The sequence below is a fragment of the Oncorhynchus keta genome, chromosome 1, assembly GCF_023373465.1.
Source record: "Oncorhynchus keta strain PuntledgeMale-10-30-2019 chromosome 1, Oket_V2, whole genome shotgun sequence".
Classification (NCBI taxonomy): domain Eukaryota; kingdom Metazoa; phylum Chordata; class Actinopteri; order Salmoniformes; family Salmonidae; genus Oncorhynchus; species Oncorhynchus keta.
In genome coordinates this window covers 89,709,672-89,724,834 of record NC_068421.1, presented here as the reverse complement: position 1 = coordinate 89,724,834, position 15,163 = coordinate 89,709,672, and the positions used below count along the sequence as shown (strand labels likewise).

The window sequence follows — 15,163 nt, the reverse complement described above, 5'->3', positions numbered from 1 at the left end:
AACACAGTTTACACCACAGTCGCCAACACAGTCATTTTACCAGATGTCTCTCTTTCTTTTGGATAATATGACATCATCTACCTCAGTATAGGTGGTCCATATGTGGTAGAGGAGTGTCAACCCACTATTGTACTACACCCTGTTATTACCAGAGGGAACAGGAGGAAGAGAAAGAGAGAGGGGGAGGGGAGAGGGAACAGGAGGAGAAAGAGGGAGGGGGAGGGGAGAGGGAACAGGAGGAGGAAGAGGGAGGGGGAGGGGAGAGGGAACAGGAGGAGGAAGAGGGAGGGGGGGAGGGGAGAGGGAACAGGAGGAGGAAGAGAGAGGGGAGGGGAGAGGGCAGAGGAGAAAGGGAGGGGGAGGGAACAGGGGGAGAAATGGAGAAGGGGAGAGGGAACAAGAGGAGAACGGGAGAGGGAGAGGGCAGAGGAGGAGAAAGAGAGAGGGGGAGCGGGAGAGGGCAGAGGAGAAAGAGAGGGGGGGAAGAGGGAGAGGGCAGAGGAGGAGAAAGAGAGAGGGGGAGGCGGGAGAGGGCAGAGGAGGAGTAAGAAAGGGGGGGAGCGGGAGAGGGCAGAGGAGGAGAAAGAGAGAGGGGGAGGCGGGAGGCGGCAGGCGGGAGGCGGGAGGCGGGAGAGGAAAGACGAGGAGAAAGGGAGAGAGCATCACAGGTTGATGCCTGGAAAACATCAACCCACCATTTCCCTGTCAAGACTATTTCCTTGTCACCTCCATCACTCTCTCTCTCTGTCCCTCCCTCCCTCCTCTTTTCCCCTGATGAGGATACCTCCTCATCATTACTGCAAATAGAGATTATGTATAATTTTATCTGTCTTAAGCAAATCATACATTTTGATGGGCAATACAGTTGTACAAGCTATACTTTTCTATTATGATCTATTTGGTTCTATTCTGTTCCTCTTGCATTGCTTCATTCTATAGCTAGAGGATTCCTAATATCTCCAGTAGAATTTTGTCTTAATCTGTTGTCGTTTAGTACTTTTTGCTAGCTAGGGCCATCAAGTGGTGTCTGTCTTCCCAATACTTATCTACTTGGTGTGTGAACTGCTGACTTCCCATTAACCTACTTGGTGTGTGAACTGCTGTCTTCCCAGTAATCTACTTGGTGTGTGAACTGCTGACTTCCCAGTAACCTACTTGGTGTGTGAACTGCTGACTTCCTAGTAACCTACTTGGTGTGTGAACTGCTGACTTCACAGTAACCTACTTGGTGTGTGAACTGCTGACTTCCCAGTAATCTACTTGGTGTGTGAACTGCTGACTTCCCAGTAACCTACTTGGTGTGTGAACTGCTGACTTCACAGTAACCTACTTGGTGTGTGAACTGCTGACTTCCCAGTAACCTACTTGGTGTGTGAACTGCTGACTTCCCAGTAACCTACTCTCCACCAATTAGTGTTAGTTCTTCAGTCTCCATTGTTTTCTCAGTGGTTGTCTTGTCACCGAAACAAAGTTGTTCTACGGACTTTAAGCGAGGAAGGCTCCACACCACTCTTTCACTTGAGTATCTTACATGTTTTTTTTTCTGATGATCTAATTTTGCTCTTTTGTACTATCGGAAACTATGTGTGTGTTTTCTATACGTGTTCAATCCTCTCCCGGTAGGCTTTACAGACACTCCTCGTCCGTCGGTTACAACCCTTCTGATTTAGTGTAGCCTGTGTAGGCTTTACAGACACTCCTCCCCTTCGGTTACAACCCTTCTGATTTAGTGTAGCCTGTGTAGGCTTTACAGACACTCCTCACCCTTCGGTTACAACCCTTCTGATTTAGTGTAGCCTGTGTAGGCTTTACAGACACTCCTCACCCTTCGGTTACAACCCTTCTGATTTAGTGTAGCCTGTGTAGGCTTTACAGACACTCCTCACCCTTCGGTTACAACCCTTCTGATTTAGTGTAACCTGTGTAGGCTTTACAGACACTCCTCACCCTTCGGTTACAACCCTTCTGATTTAGTGTAGCCTGTGTAGGCTTTACAGACACTCCTCGTCCTTCGGTTACAACCCTTCTGATTTAGTGTAGCCTGTGTAGGCTTTACAGACACTCCTCACCCTTCGGTTACAACCCTTCTGATTTAGTGTAGCCTGTGTAGGCTTTACAGACACTCCTCACCCTTCGGTTACAACCCTTCTGATTTAGTGTAGCCTGTGTAGGCTTTACAGACACTCCTCACCCTTCGGTTACAACCCTTCTGATTTAGTGTAGTCTGTGTAGGCTTTACAGACACTCCTCGTCCTTCGGTTACAACCCTTCTGATTTAGTGTAGCCTGTGTAGGCTTTACAGACACTCCTCACCCTTCGGTTACAACCCTTCTGATTTAGTGTAGCCTGTGTAGGCTTTACAGACACTCCTCGCCCTTCGGTTACAACCCTTCTGATTTAGTGTAGCCTGTGTAGGCTTTACAGACACTCCTCACCCTTCGGTTACAACCCTTCTGATTTAGTGTAACCTGTGTAGGCTTTACAGACACTCCTCCCCTTCGGTTACAACCCTTCTGATTTAGTGTAGCCTGTGTAGGCTTTACAGACACTCCTCGCCCTTCGGTTACAACCCTTCTGATTTAGTGTAGCCTGTGTAGGCTTTACAGACACTCCTCCCCTTCGGTTACAACCCTTCTGATTTAGTGTAGCCTGTGTAGGCTTTACAGACACTCCTCGCCCTTCGGTTACAACCCTTCTGATTTAGTGTAGCCTGTGTTAACAACCCATGAGGAATTCCTGGTCTCTGGCAGAGTGGTTGGAACTGCTGATCAGTGGTCAACAACACAGCGTTCATCTCAGTCTATATTGTCCTTCAGTCTCGTGACTTTTTGTCCCTGACAGAGAGATGGATCATCTCCGAGAACACTGCTACTCCAGCTGCTCTCTCTTCATCTAAGTGTCATCTCATAGTCCGAGAGCATCTGGTCGTCACGACGGTGGCACGGGGCTACTAATTTCTCCCAAGTGGACATTTTCTATTTTCTCCTTCGCTCACCTGTCCATCTCCTCATCTCACCTGTCACGTATCCACTCAAGCTTAATAGTGTTGTCGTCTATTGTCCACCAGGTGCCCCTACGAGTCCCTCAATGTGCTTGCCATCTTGATAAGATCGTTTCCTGACGATGGCTCACTGCTCTTTGTACTTGGCGACTTCAATCTCCCGACGTCTACCGTCGATTCATTTCTTTCTAACTCTTTCTTTCTCTCCTTGCCTCTTTTGACCTCACCCTTTCCCAGTCCCCTCCCACTTTCACAGTCCCCTCCCACTTTCACAGTCCTCTCCCACTTTCCCAGTCCCCTCCCACTTTCCCAATCCCCAGTCCCCTCCCACTTTCCCAGTCCCCTCCCACTTTCCCAGTCCCCTCACACTTTCACAGTCCCCTCCCACTTTCACAGTCCCCTCCCACTCACATTGCAGGCAGTATGCTTGACCTCATCTTTACTCGAGGCTGTTAGTCTACTAATCTCACTGCAACGCCCCTCCAGGTCTCTGTTCACTATTCGTTTCCTTTTCTGTCTCCCTCTCCTCCAACCTTAACCCCTCATCCTCTACCCAGATGGTCATGAGCCGTCACAATCTTCACTCTCTCTCTCCCACTACTCTCTCATCTTCTATACTATCATCTCTCCCTTCTGCTAAAACCTTCTTCCTCCTTTCCTGATTCTGCCTCTTTTGAAACCTACTCTCCTCCCCTTCTGCATCCTATGACTCGCACTGTCCCCTTTCCTCCCTGCCGGCTCTCCCCTCCTGCTCTGTGGCTGAGTGACTTGTCTTAAAGAAGAGGACTGCGGGAGGAAAACAAATCTTCTGGAGGACCTATCATCCTTTCACTGCCTCTCTACCTTCTCTTCCTCTGTATCCACTGCTAAAGACACTTTCTATCACTCTACATTTCAATCCGTCTGTCTCTAACATTAGGAAACTTTCCCACCTTCTCCTCCCTTCTTAATTCTCGTCCTCCCTCTTCCTCCCTCCCTTCCTCCCCTCTCTGCGGACAACTTCGTCAACCACTTTGAAAACAAGGTTGACGACAACCACTCCTCATTCAGCCTATTGAGTCCACCGGTCCCACAAACACTTGTGCCATCAAACCCCTGCAACTTCTCCAGAACACTGCAGCCCGGCTGGTGTTCAACCTTTCCAACCATGTCACTCCCGCTCCTACGTACATTCCACTGGCTTGCAGTCGACGCTCACATCCACTTCAATAATCTCCCACAGCATCTCCCTCAACCCCCCTCACACACACACACAAACCTCTTGGGTACTAGCAGTTGACCCCCCCCCCCCCTTACTAGTTTCTGACTTTGTTACTTTATTGAGAAATAAGCTGATAACTATGACTGAGATGTGGTTGCCCCACCTAGTAACCACCTAGTAACCTCACTATGAATGTATTAACTGCTAAATGACTACAATATAAACGTGTTCAGTATTATTCCAGCAGCATACCACCCTGCATCCCACTGCTGGCTGGCTTCTGAAGGTAAGCAGGGTTGTTCCCCGGATGGGAGACCCGATACTGCTGCAAGTGGTGTTGGAGGACCAATAGGAGAATATCCTTTACTACGGTCTAAAAATAAATATCCCAGGGCTGTGATTGGGGGTGCTGTCTTTCGGATGGGACGTTAAACAGGTGTCCTGACTCTCTGTGGTCACTAAAAGTCCCATGGCACTTTATCCTAAGAGTAGGGTTGTTAACCCCGGTGTCCTGGATAAAATCCCCAATCTGGCCTTCATACCGTCATGGTCACCTAATCATCCCCAGGTTACAATTGGCTCATTCATCTCCTCTCCCCTGTAACTATTCCCCAGGTCGTTGCTGTAAATGAGAATGTCTTCTCAGTCAACTGAATAAATATTCATATAAGCCATTCATGTCTTTGTACATGCATAAGCTGTTATCTATCTATAACCTCAGGTAATGAAAAAGTAATCAATGGAAAACACATGTTAAATTGTGTGGAAACACATGTTAAATTGTGTGTAAAACGTGTGTGTGTGTGTGTAAGGAGAGAGGGAGGTTGGGCGAGAGGGCGGACACAGTATCAGTAGTTGTGAATCACTCCTCCATGCTACATTCCTGGCGGATTCACGTGGGCGGTCACACACACACCACTGAGTAAACATTCCTTCTGCACGCTACATAGCTGCCATCTTGACTCGGGACTGTTAGGAAAAATACATGTGCAACATCCTTTTATTGATTTTATTTCACTTTTATTGAACTAGGCAAGTCGAGTTAAGAACAAATTCTTATTTACAACGATGGGATTAAAAATGGAAAAATAAATAAAATAAAAATCTAGGACAAAACACACATCACGCCAAGAAAGACAACACAACACTACATAAAGAGAGAGACCTAAGAAAACGACATAGCATAGGATCCTGACCCTGGACAGTGGGAGCTACAGCCATGCTAACATGCATGTACTTACACACAAATGGACAGGGAACAGCACTTTGCGTCAGTTCACATGGCAACGCTAGTTGCCCCAGGGGGACAGAGATCACTGTACATACAGTAGGATATCACATTGGCTGTATACGGGGCCTGGGTTGCCTGTGTTAGATGATCATTTGAGTAAAACGCTGAGGTAATGTCAGGTGGTATATGGGCAACAGTATACTAAAATCAACAGGCACTAAGCAGAGCTCACTTAGAAGCATAGGGAATATAGGAGCTATCAGAAGAGTTTAAAATGTGAAGGGGAGAATTCTCCAAAGCCCATCTCTGAAGATAACCAATCAATGGGGTGGGGGGTGGGGTCAATCTGAAAAATATCCTCCTCTTCCTGCCATCCTTCCTATTTCCTCCCCTCCGCCATATAAGATGTCTGCAGGACTTCCTCTACCCACCCACCTACCCACTCCTCTCCCTTCATCAAGTTCTTTCTCATTTCCTTCTCCATCCAGCCATCTTGTTTATCCTTTCTCCATGTCTATTCAAACACCTGGAAGTGTCCTTGTCTAGTGTCCTTGTCTAGTGTCCTTGTCTAGTGTCCTCGTCTAGTGTCCTTGTCTAGTGTCTAGGGCCATACAGTGTCTAGGGCCATGCAGTGTCTAGGGCCGTGCAGTGTCTAGGACCATGCAGTGTCTAGGGCCATGCAGTGTCTAGGGCCATGCAGTGTCTTTGGCCATGCAGGTTCTAGGGCCATTCAGTGTCTAGGGCCATGCAGTGTCTAGGGCCATGCTGTGTCTAGGGCCAGCAGGTAGCCTAGTGGTTAGAGCGTTGGGCAGGTAGCCTAGTGGTTAGAGCGTTGGGCAGGTAGCCTAGTGGTTAGAGCGTTGGGCAGGTAGACTAGTGGTTAGAGCGTTGGGCTGGTAACCTAGTGGTTAGAGCGTTGGGCAGGTAGACTAGTGGTTAGAGCATTGGGCAGGTAGCCTAGTGGTTAGAGCGTTGGGCAGGTAGCCTAGTGGTTAGAGCGTTGGGCAGGTAGCCTAGTGGTTAGAGCGTTGGGCTGGTAGCCTAGTGGTTAGAGCGTTGGGCAGGTAGCCTAGTGGTTAGAGCGTTGGGCAGGTAGCCTAGTGGTTAGAGCGTTGGGCTGGTAGCCTAGTGGTTAGAGCGTTGGGCAGGTAGCCAGTGGTTAGAGCGTTGGGCAGGTAACCTAGTGGTTAGAGCGTTGGGCAGGTAGCCTAGTGGTTAGAGCATTGGGCAGGTAGCCTAGTGGTTAGAGCGTTGGGCAGGTAGCCTAGTGGTTAGAGCGTTGGGCAGGTAGCCTAGTGTTTAGAGCGTTGGGCAGGTAGCCTAGTGGTTAGAGCGTTGGGCTGGTAACCTAGTGGTTAGAGCGTTGGGCTGGTAGCCTAGTGGTTAGAGCGTTGGGCAGGTAGCCTAGTGGTTAGAGCGTTGGGCAGGTAGCCTAGTGGTTAGAGCGTTGGGCTGGTAGCCTTGTGGTTAGAGCGTTGGACCAGTAGCTGAAATCTGTCGTTCTCTCCCCTGTTCCCCCCCCGTAAGGCTGTTGTTGTAAATAAGAATTTGTTCTTAAACTGACTTGCCTAGTCAAGGCACATGTGAAATGAGCTGGCTCCTTGCCAAGTGGTGTCTGACTCTAACCCTGCTCTGGAACATGTGAAATGAGCTGGCTCCTTGCCAAGTGGTGTCTGACTCTAACCCTGCTCTGGAACATGTGAAATGAGCTGGCTCCTTGCCAAGTGGTGTCTGACTCTAACCCTGCTCTGGAACATGTGAAATGAGCTGGATCATTGCCAAGTGGTGTCTGACTCTAACCCTGCTCTGGAACATGTGAAATGAGCTGGATCCTTGCCAAGTGGTGTCTGACTCTAACCCTGCTCTGGAACATGTGAAATGAGCTGGCTCCTTGCCAAGTGGTGTCTGACTCTAACCCTGCTCTGGAACATGTGCAATGAGCTGGCTCCTTGCCAAGCAGGAGTATTTCTCTACTCCTCCTATACAGTGTGATTCCAGTAACAGTGTAGCCTTAGGGGAGTGGTGTGAGATTTCTGAATCAGATTAGTGTTCATCCTACTTAGCAGCTGCAGACATGTGTCAGGCAAAGTGTGATTCTCCATTGATTTAGACTGAGTTACCTGCACAGTTTAGTGAATTCCACAGGAGGTTGCTGAGGGAAGGATGCCTCCTAATGATGTTCGGAACACTACATTCCTGGCATCAAAAATAATGGAAACCATATGTTTTCTGTATTTTAATAATTCTCAAGTCATTACCAGGAGCACATCCTCCACAATTAAAGTTACACCAACTTCCTGTGCTGAATACAATATCAAAGGCCTGGTCTGCTCTTTTCCACTCTGTTGCACCTCTCTACTGCTCCCTGGTGGCCACATTGGTACACTGCACCCCCACATATACAGATAGACAGGGCTCATTTAAAAGAGTGCAATGGAGTGTTGAGAGGAGTAGATATAGACATGTTTACTGTGTAGAGACATGTTTACTGTGTACTTTTCTGTCATGTAAATTGGAATGAGTTGTAGAAAATTGGAGAAAATATGTGTACATGTGTGTATGTGCTACCATATCTAGGGCAGCAGCTCTCCTAGTGGTTAGAGTATTGGGCCAGTAACCGAAAGGTTGCTAGATCAAATTCCTGAGCTGACAAGGTAAAAATCTATTGTTCTGAACAAGGCAGTTAACCCACTGTTCCCCAGTAGGCTGTCATAGTAAATAAGAATTTGTTCTTAACTGACTTGCCTAGTTTAATAAAAATAAATCGAAGACTGTGACTGAATCATACAATGGTTCCTGGCTCCTGAATGAAATACTCCTTACATTTACATTGTCACCCAAAAGTACTTGTTACATTTCGACAGGAAAATAGTCAAATTCACACACTTATCAAGAGAACATCCCTGGTCATCCCTACTGCCTCTGGTCTGGCAGATTCACTAAACAGAGAACATCCCTGGTCATCCCTACTGCCTCTGGTCTGGCAGATTCACTAAACAGAGAACATCCCTGGTCATCCCTACTGCCTCTGATCTGGCAGATTCACTAAACAGAGAACATCCCTGGTCATCCCTACTGCCTCTGGTCTGGCAGATTCACTAAACAGAGAACATCCCTGGTCATCCCTACTGCCTCTGATCTGGCAGATTCACTAAACAGAGAACATCCCTGGTCATCCCTACTGCCTCTGATCTGGCAGATTCACTAAACAGAGAACATCCCTGGTCATCCCTACTGCCTCTGATCTGGCAGATTCACTAAACAGAGAACATCCCTGGTCATCCCTACTGCCTCTGATCTGGCAGATTCACTAAACAGAGAACATCCCTGGTCATCCCTACTGCCTCTGGTCTGGCAGATTCACTAAACAGAGAACATCCCTGGTCATCCCTACTGCCTCTGATCTGGCAGATTCACTAAACAGAGAACATCCCTGGTCATCCCTACTGCCTCTGATCTGGCAGATTCACTAAACAGAGAACATCCCTGGTCATCCCTACTGCCTCTGATCTGGCAGATTCACTAAACAGAGAACATCCCTGGTCATCCCTACTGCCTCTGATCTGGCAGATTCACTAAACAGAGAACATCCCTGGTCATCCCTACTGCCTCTGATCTGGCAGATTCACTAAACAGAGAACATCCCTGGTCATCCCTACTGCCTCTGATCTGGCAGATTCACTAAACAGAGAACATCCCTGGTCATCCCTACTGCCTCTGATCTGGCAGATTCACTAAACAGAGAACATCCCTGGTCATCCCTACTGCCTCTGATCTGGCAGATTCACTAAACAGAGAACATCCCTGGTCATCCCTACTGCCTCTGGTCTGGCAGATTCACTAAACAGAGAACATCCCTGGTCATCCCTACTGCCTCTGATCTGGCAGATTCACTAAACAGAGAACATCCCTGGTCATCCCTACTGCCTCTGATCTGGCAGATTCACTAAACAGAGAACATCCCTGGTCATCCCTACTGCCTCTGATCTGGCAGATTCACTAAACAGAGAACATCCCTGGTCATCCCTACTGCCTCTGATCTGGCAGATTCACTAAACAGAGAACATCCCTGGTCATCCCTACAGCCTCTGATCTGGTGGACTCACTAAACAGAGAACATCCCTGGTCATCCCTACAGCCTCTGATCTGGAGGACTCACTAAACAGAGAACATCCCTGGTCATCCCTACAGCCTCTGATCTGGAGGACTCACTAAACAGAGAACATCCCTGGTCATCCCTACTGCCTCTGGTCTGGCAGATTCACTAAACAGAGAACATCCCTGGTCATCCCTACTGCCTCTGATCTGGTGGATTCACTAAACAGAGAACATCCCTGGTCGTCCCTACTGCCTCTGGTCTGGCAGATTCACTAAACAGAGAACATCCCTGGTCATCCCTACTGCCTCTGGTCTGGCAGATTCACTAAACAGAGAACATCCCTGGTCATCCCTACAGCCTCTGATCTGGTGGATTCACTAAACAGAGAACATCCCTGGTCATCCCTACTACCTCTGGTCTGGCAGATTCACTAAACAGAGAACATCCCTGGTTATCCCTACTGCCTCTGATCTGGTGGACTCACTAAACAGAGAACATCCCTTGTCATCCCTCTGCCTCTGATCTGGCAGATTCACTAAACAGAGAACATCCCTGGTCATCCCTACTGCCTCTGGTCTGGCAGATTCACTAAACAGAGAACATCCCTGGTCATCCCTACAGCCTCTGATCTGGTGGATTCACTAAACAGAGAACATCCCTGGTCATCCCTACTACCTCTGGTCTGGCAGATTCACTAAACAGAGAACATCCCTGGTTATCCCTACTGCCTCTGATCTGGTGGACTCACTAAACAGAGAACATCCCTTGTCATCCCTCTGCCTCTGATCTGGCAGATTCACTAAACAGAGAACATCCCTGGTCATCCCTACTGCCTCTGGTCTGGCAGATTCACTAAACAGAGAACATCCCTGGTCATCCCTACTGCCTCTGATCTGGCAGATTCACTAAAGAGAGAACATCCCTGGTCGTCCATTTTTATTTTTTTATTTCACCTTTATTTAACCAGGTAGGCTAGTTGAGAACAAGTTCTCATTTGCAACTGCGACCTGGCCAAGATAAAGCATAGCAGTGTGAGCAGACAACACAGAGTTACACATGGAGTAAACAATTAACAAGTCAATAACACAATATGAAGAAAAAAAACAAGTGGAGTCTATATACATTGTATGCAAAAGGCATGAGGTAGGCGAATAATTACAATTTTGCAGATTAACACTGGAGTGATAAATGATCAGATGGTCATGTACAGGTAGAGATATTGGTGTGCAAAAGAGCAGAAAAGTAAATAAATAAAAACAGTATGGGGATGAGGTAGGTAAAAATGGGTGGGCTATTTGCCGATAGACTATGTACAGCTGCAACGATCGGTTAGCTGCTCAGATAGCAGATGTTTGAAGTTGGTGAGGGAGATAAAAATCTCCAACTTCAGCGATTTTTGCAATTCGTTCCAGTCACAGGCAGCAGAGAACTGGAACGAAAGGCGGCCAAATGAGGTGTTGGCTTTAGGGATGATCAGTGAGATACACCTGCTGGAGCGCGTGCTACATCGTGACCAGTGAACTGAGATAAGGCGGAGCTTTACCTAGCATGGACTTGTAGATGACCTGGAGCCAGTGGGTCTGGCAACGAATATGTAGCGAGGGCCAGCCGACTAGAGCGTACAAGTCGCAGTGGTGGGTGGTATAAGGTGCTTTAGTGACAAAACGGATGGCACAGTGATAAACTGCATCCAGTTTGCTGAGTAGAGTGTTGGAAGCAATTTTGTAGATGACATCGCCGAAGTCGAGGATCGGTAGGATAGTCAGTTTTACTAGGGTAAGTTTGGCGGCGTGAGTGAAGGAGGCTTTGTTGCGGAATAGAAAGCCGACTCTTGATTTGATTTTCGATTGGAGATGTTTGATATGAGTCTGGAAGGAGAGTTTACAGTCTTGCCAGACACCTAGGTACTTATAGATGTCCACATATTCAAGGTTGGAACCATCCAGGGTGGTGATGCTGGTCAGGCGTGCGGGTGCAGGCAGCGAACGGTTGAAAAGCATGCATTTGGTTTTACTAGCGTTTAAGAGCAGTTGGAGGCCACGGAAGGAGTGTTGTATGGCATTGAAGCTCGTTTGGAGGTTAGATAGCACAGTGTCCAAGGACGGGCCGGAAGTATATAGAATGGTGTCGTCTGCGTAGAGGTGGATCAGGGAATCGCCCGCAGCAAGAGCAACATCATTGATATATACAGAAAAAAGAGTCGGCCCGAGGATTGAACCCTCTGGCACCCCCATAGAGACTTCCAGAGGACCGGACAGCATGCCCTCCGATTTGACACACTGAACTCTTTCTGCAAAGTAATTGGTGAACCAGGCAAGGCAGTCATCTGAAAAACCGAGGCTACCGAGTCTGCCGATAAGAATATGGTGATTGACCGAGTCGAAAGCCTTGGCAAGGTCGATGAAGACGGCTGCACAGTACTGTCTTTTATCGATGGCGGTTATGATATCGTTTAGTACCTTAAGCGTGGCTGAGGTGCACCCGTGACCGGCTCGGAAACCAGATTGCGCAGCGGAGAAGGTACGGTGGGATTCGAGATGGTCAGTGACCTGTTTGTTGACTTGGCTTTCGAAGACCTTAGATAGGCAGGGCAGGATGGATATAGGTCTGTAACAGTTTGGGTCCAGGGTGTCTCTCCCTTGGAAGAGTGGGATGACTGCGGCAGCTTTCCAGTCCTTGGGGATCTCAGACGATATGAAAGAGAGGTTGAACAGGCTGGTAATAGGGGTTGCGACAATGGCGGCGGATAGTTTCAGAAATAGAGGGTCCAGATTGTCAAGCCCAGCTGATTTGTACGGGTCCAGGTTTTGCAGCTCTTTCAGAACATCTGCTATCTGGATTTGGGTAAAGGAGAACCTGGAGAGGCTTGGGCGAGTAGCTGCGGGGGGGGGCGGAGCTGTTGGCCGAGGTTGGAGTAGCCAGGCGGAAGGCATGGCCAGCCGTTGAGAAATGCTTGTTGAAGTTTTCGATAATCATGGATTTATCGGTGGTGACCGTGTTCCCTAGCCTCAGTGCAGTGGGCAGCTGGGAGGAGGTGCTCTTGTTCTCCATGGACTTCACAGTGTCCCAGAACTTTTTGGAGTTGGAGCTACAGGATGCAAACTTCTGCCTGAAGAAGCTGGCCTTAGCTTTCCTGACTGACTGCGTGTATTGGTTCCTGACTTCCCTGAACAGTTGCATATCGCGGGGACTGTTCGATGCTATTGCAGTCCACCACAGGATGTTTTTGTGCTGGTCGAGGGCAGTCAGGTCTGGAGTGAACCAAGGGCTATATCTGTTCTTAGTTCTGCATTTTTGAACGGAGCATGCTTATCTAAAATGGTGAGGAAGTTACTTTAAAGAATGACCAGGCATCCTCAACTGACGGGATGAGGTCAATGTCCTTCCAGGGTACCCGGGCCAGGTCGATTAGAAAGGCCTGCTCACAGAAGTGTTTTAGGGAGCGTTTGACAGTGATGAGGGTGGTCGTTTGACTGCGGCTCCGTAGCGGATACAGGCAATGAGGCAGTGATCGCTGAGATCCTGGTTGAAGACAGCGGAGTTGTATTTGGAGGGCCAGTTGGTCAGGATGACGTCTATGAGGGTGCCCTTGTTTACAGATTTAGGGTTGTACCTGGTGGGTTCCTTGATGATTTGTGTGAGATTGAGGGCATCTAGCTTAGATTGTAGGACTGCCGGGGTGTTAAGCATATCCCAGTTTAGGTCACCGAACAGAACAAACTCTGAAGCTAGATGGGGGGCAATCAATTCACAAATGGTGTCCAGGGCACAGCTGGGTGCTGAGGGGGGTCGGTAGCAGGCGGCAACAGTGAGACAATTATTTCTGGAGAGAGTAATTTTCAAGATTAGTAGTTCGAACTGTTTGGGTATGGACCTGGAAAGTATGACATTACTTTGCAGGCTATCTCTGCAGTAGACTGCAACTCCTCCCCCTTTGGCAGTTCTATCTTGACGGAAGATGTTATAGTTGGGTATGGAAATCTCAGAATTTTTGGTGGCCTTCCTGAGCCAGGATTCAGACACGGCAAGCACATCAGGGTTAACAGAGTGTGCTAAAGCAGTGAGTAAAACAAACTTAGGGAGGAGGCTTCTGATGTTGACATGCATGAAACCAATACTTTTTCGATCACAGAAGTCAACAAATGAGGGTGCCTGGGGACATGCAGGGCCTGGGTTTACCTCCACATCACTCGCGAACAGAGGAGGAGTAGTATGAGGGTGCGGCTAAAGGCTATCAAAACTGGTCGCCTAGAGCGTTGGGGACAGAGAATGAAAGGAGCAGATTTCTGGGCATGGTAGAATATATTCAGGGCCTAATGCGCAGACAGGGGTATGGTGGGGTGCGGGTACAGCGGAGGTAAGCCCAGGCACTGGGTGATGATGAGAGAGGTTGTATCTCTGGACATGCTGATGGTAATGGGTGAGGTCACCGCATGTGTGGGAGGTGGGACAAAGGAGGTATCAGGGGTATGAAGAGTGGATCTAGGGGCTCCATTGTAAACTAAAACAATGATAACTAACCTGAACAACAGTATACAAGGCATATTGACATTTGAGAGAGACATACAGTTATCACAGGTGTTGAATTGGGAGAGCTAGCTAAAACAGTAGCTAAAACAGTAGGTGAGACAACAACAGCTAATCAGCTAGCACAACAACAGCAGGTAAAATGGCGTAGGCTAGGCAGGGGGGGTCAGATTAACTACACACAGAGCCTGAGTGCGGCTGGGGCCGACAGATAAAACATAAACAAGCAGAATGGAGTACCGTGATTAATGGACAGTCTAGCACGCATCAGCTATGTAGCCAAGTGATCAGTGTCCAGGGGGCAGCGGTGGATGGGGCAGGGAAGCTGGACTGGCGAGTGTTATCCAGGTTAAAAAAACAGTTAGCAGTGGCTAACAATGACTAAATAGCTTGTAGCTAGTTAGCTGGTTAGATTCTGGAGGTTCTTGAGTGTGTTCTAAAAATTAAAAATAATGGCGATTCCGTATCACATTGGCTGAGGCAGGTTACCGGAAGGTATAAACAAATTAAAAATCGAAAAGGGAAAGTAAATATGGGTCTAGTGAGTGTTTGGGACGCGGCGATTCAGACGGTTAGCAGGCCTGTGCTAACAAGCTAACAGTTAGTAGGCCAGGGATAAACAAGGTAGCAGTTAGCGGACCGGGGCTAAACCAGCTAGCAGGCCGAATTAGCAAGCAAGGACGTCGCGATGGGGTGAGTCTGTTTATTCCTCTTCATGCGGTGACATCGATAGACCGGTCGAGGGTCCGGATATTGTAGCCCAGGACTATGCTTCGGTGGTAGCACAGGAGCTCTGGCCGGGCTAGCTTCAAGCTAAGTGGGTGGAAACGCTAGCCAGGAGTAATCATCCGGGGTTGCGGTTAGCTAGATAGCTAGTTGTGAAGAATCCAGCTGAAAATGTTCCGTTTGCGGTGGGAATCTGGTGGGAATCCGGGGATAAAAAATAATAGGTCCGTTATGCTCTGGTTAGTGTCGCGTTGTTTGAACTGGCGAGAGCTTTCCGAGCTAAAGGTTAGCTGATGACCGGTTAGCTGAAGACCGCTAGCAATGGTTTGCTGACTGATAACTGGTAGCTAGCTGGTAGTTAGCTGGCTAGCTTCAGTT

General features: G+C 48.3%; 1 long non-coding RNA gene across 1 annotated transcript; it reads right to left on the bottom strand.

Moving 5' to 3' along the window:
* Positions 1–1,796: 1,796 nt before the first annotated feature.
* On the bottom strand, positions 1,797–3,198 carry LOC127907945 (uncharacterized). The gene is made up of 2 exons (XR_008065632.1): positions 2,469–3,198; positions 1,797–2,407 (listed from the first exon to the last, which is right to left on the bottom strand). It is a non-coding gene; the product is annotated as an uncharacterized LOC127907945 (long non-coding RNA).
* Between the last annotated feature and the right edge of the window lie 11,965 nt (positions 3,199–15,163).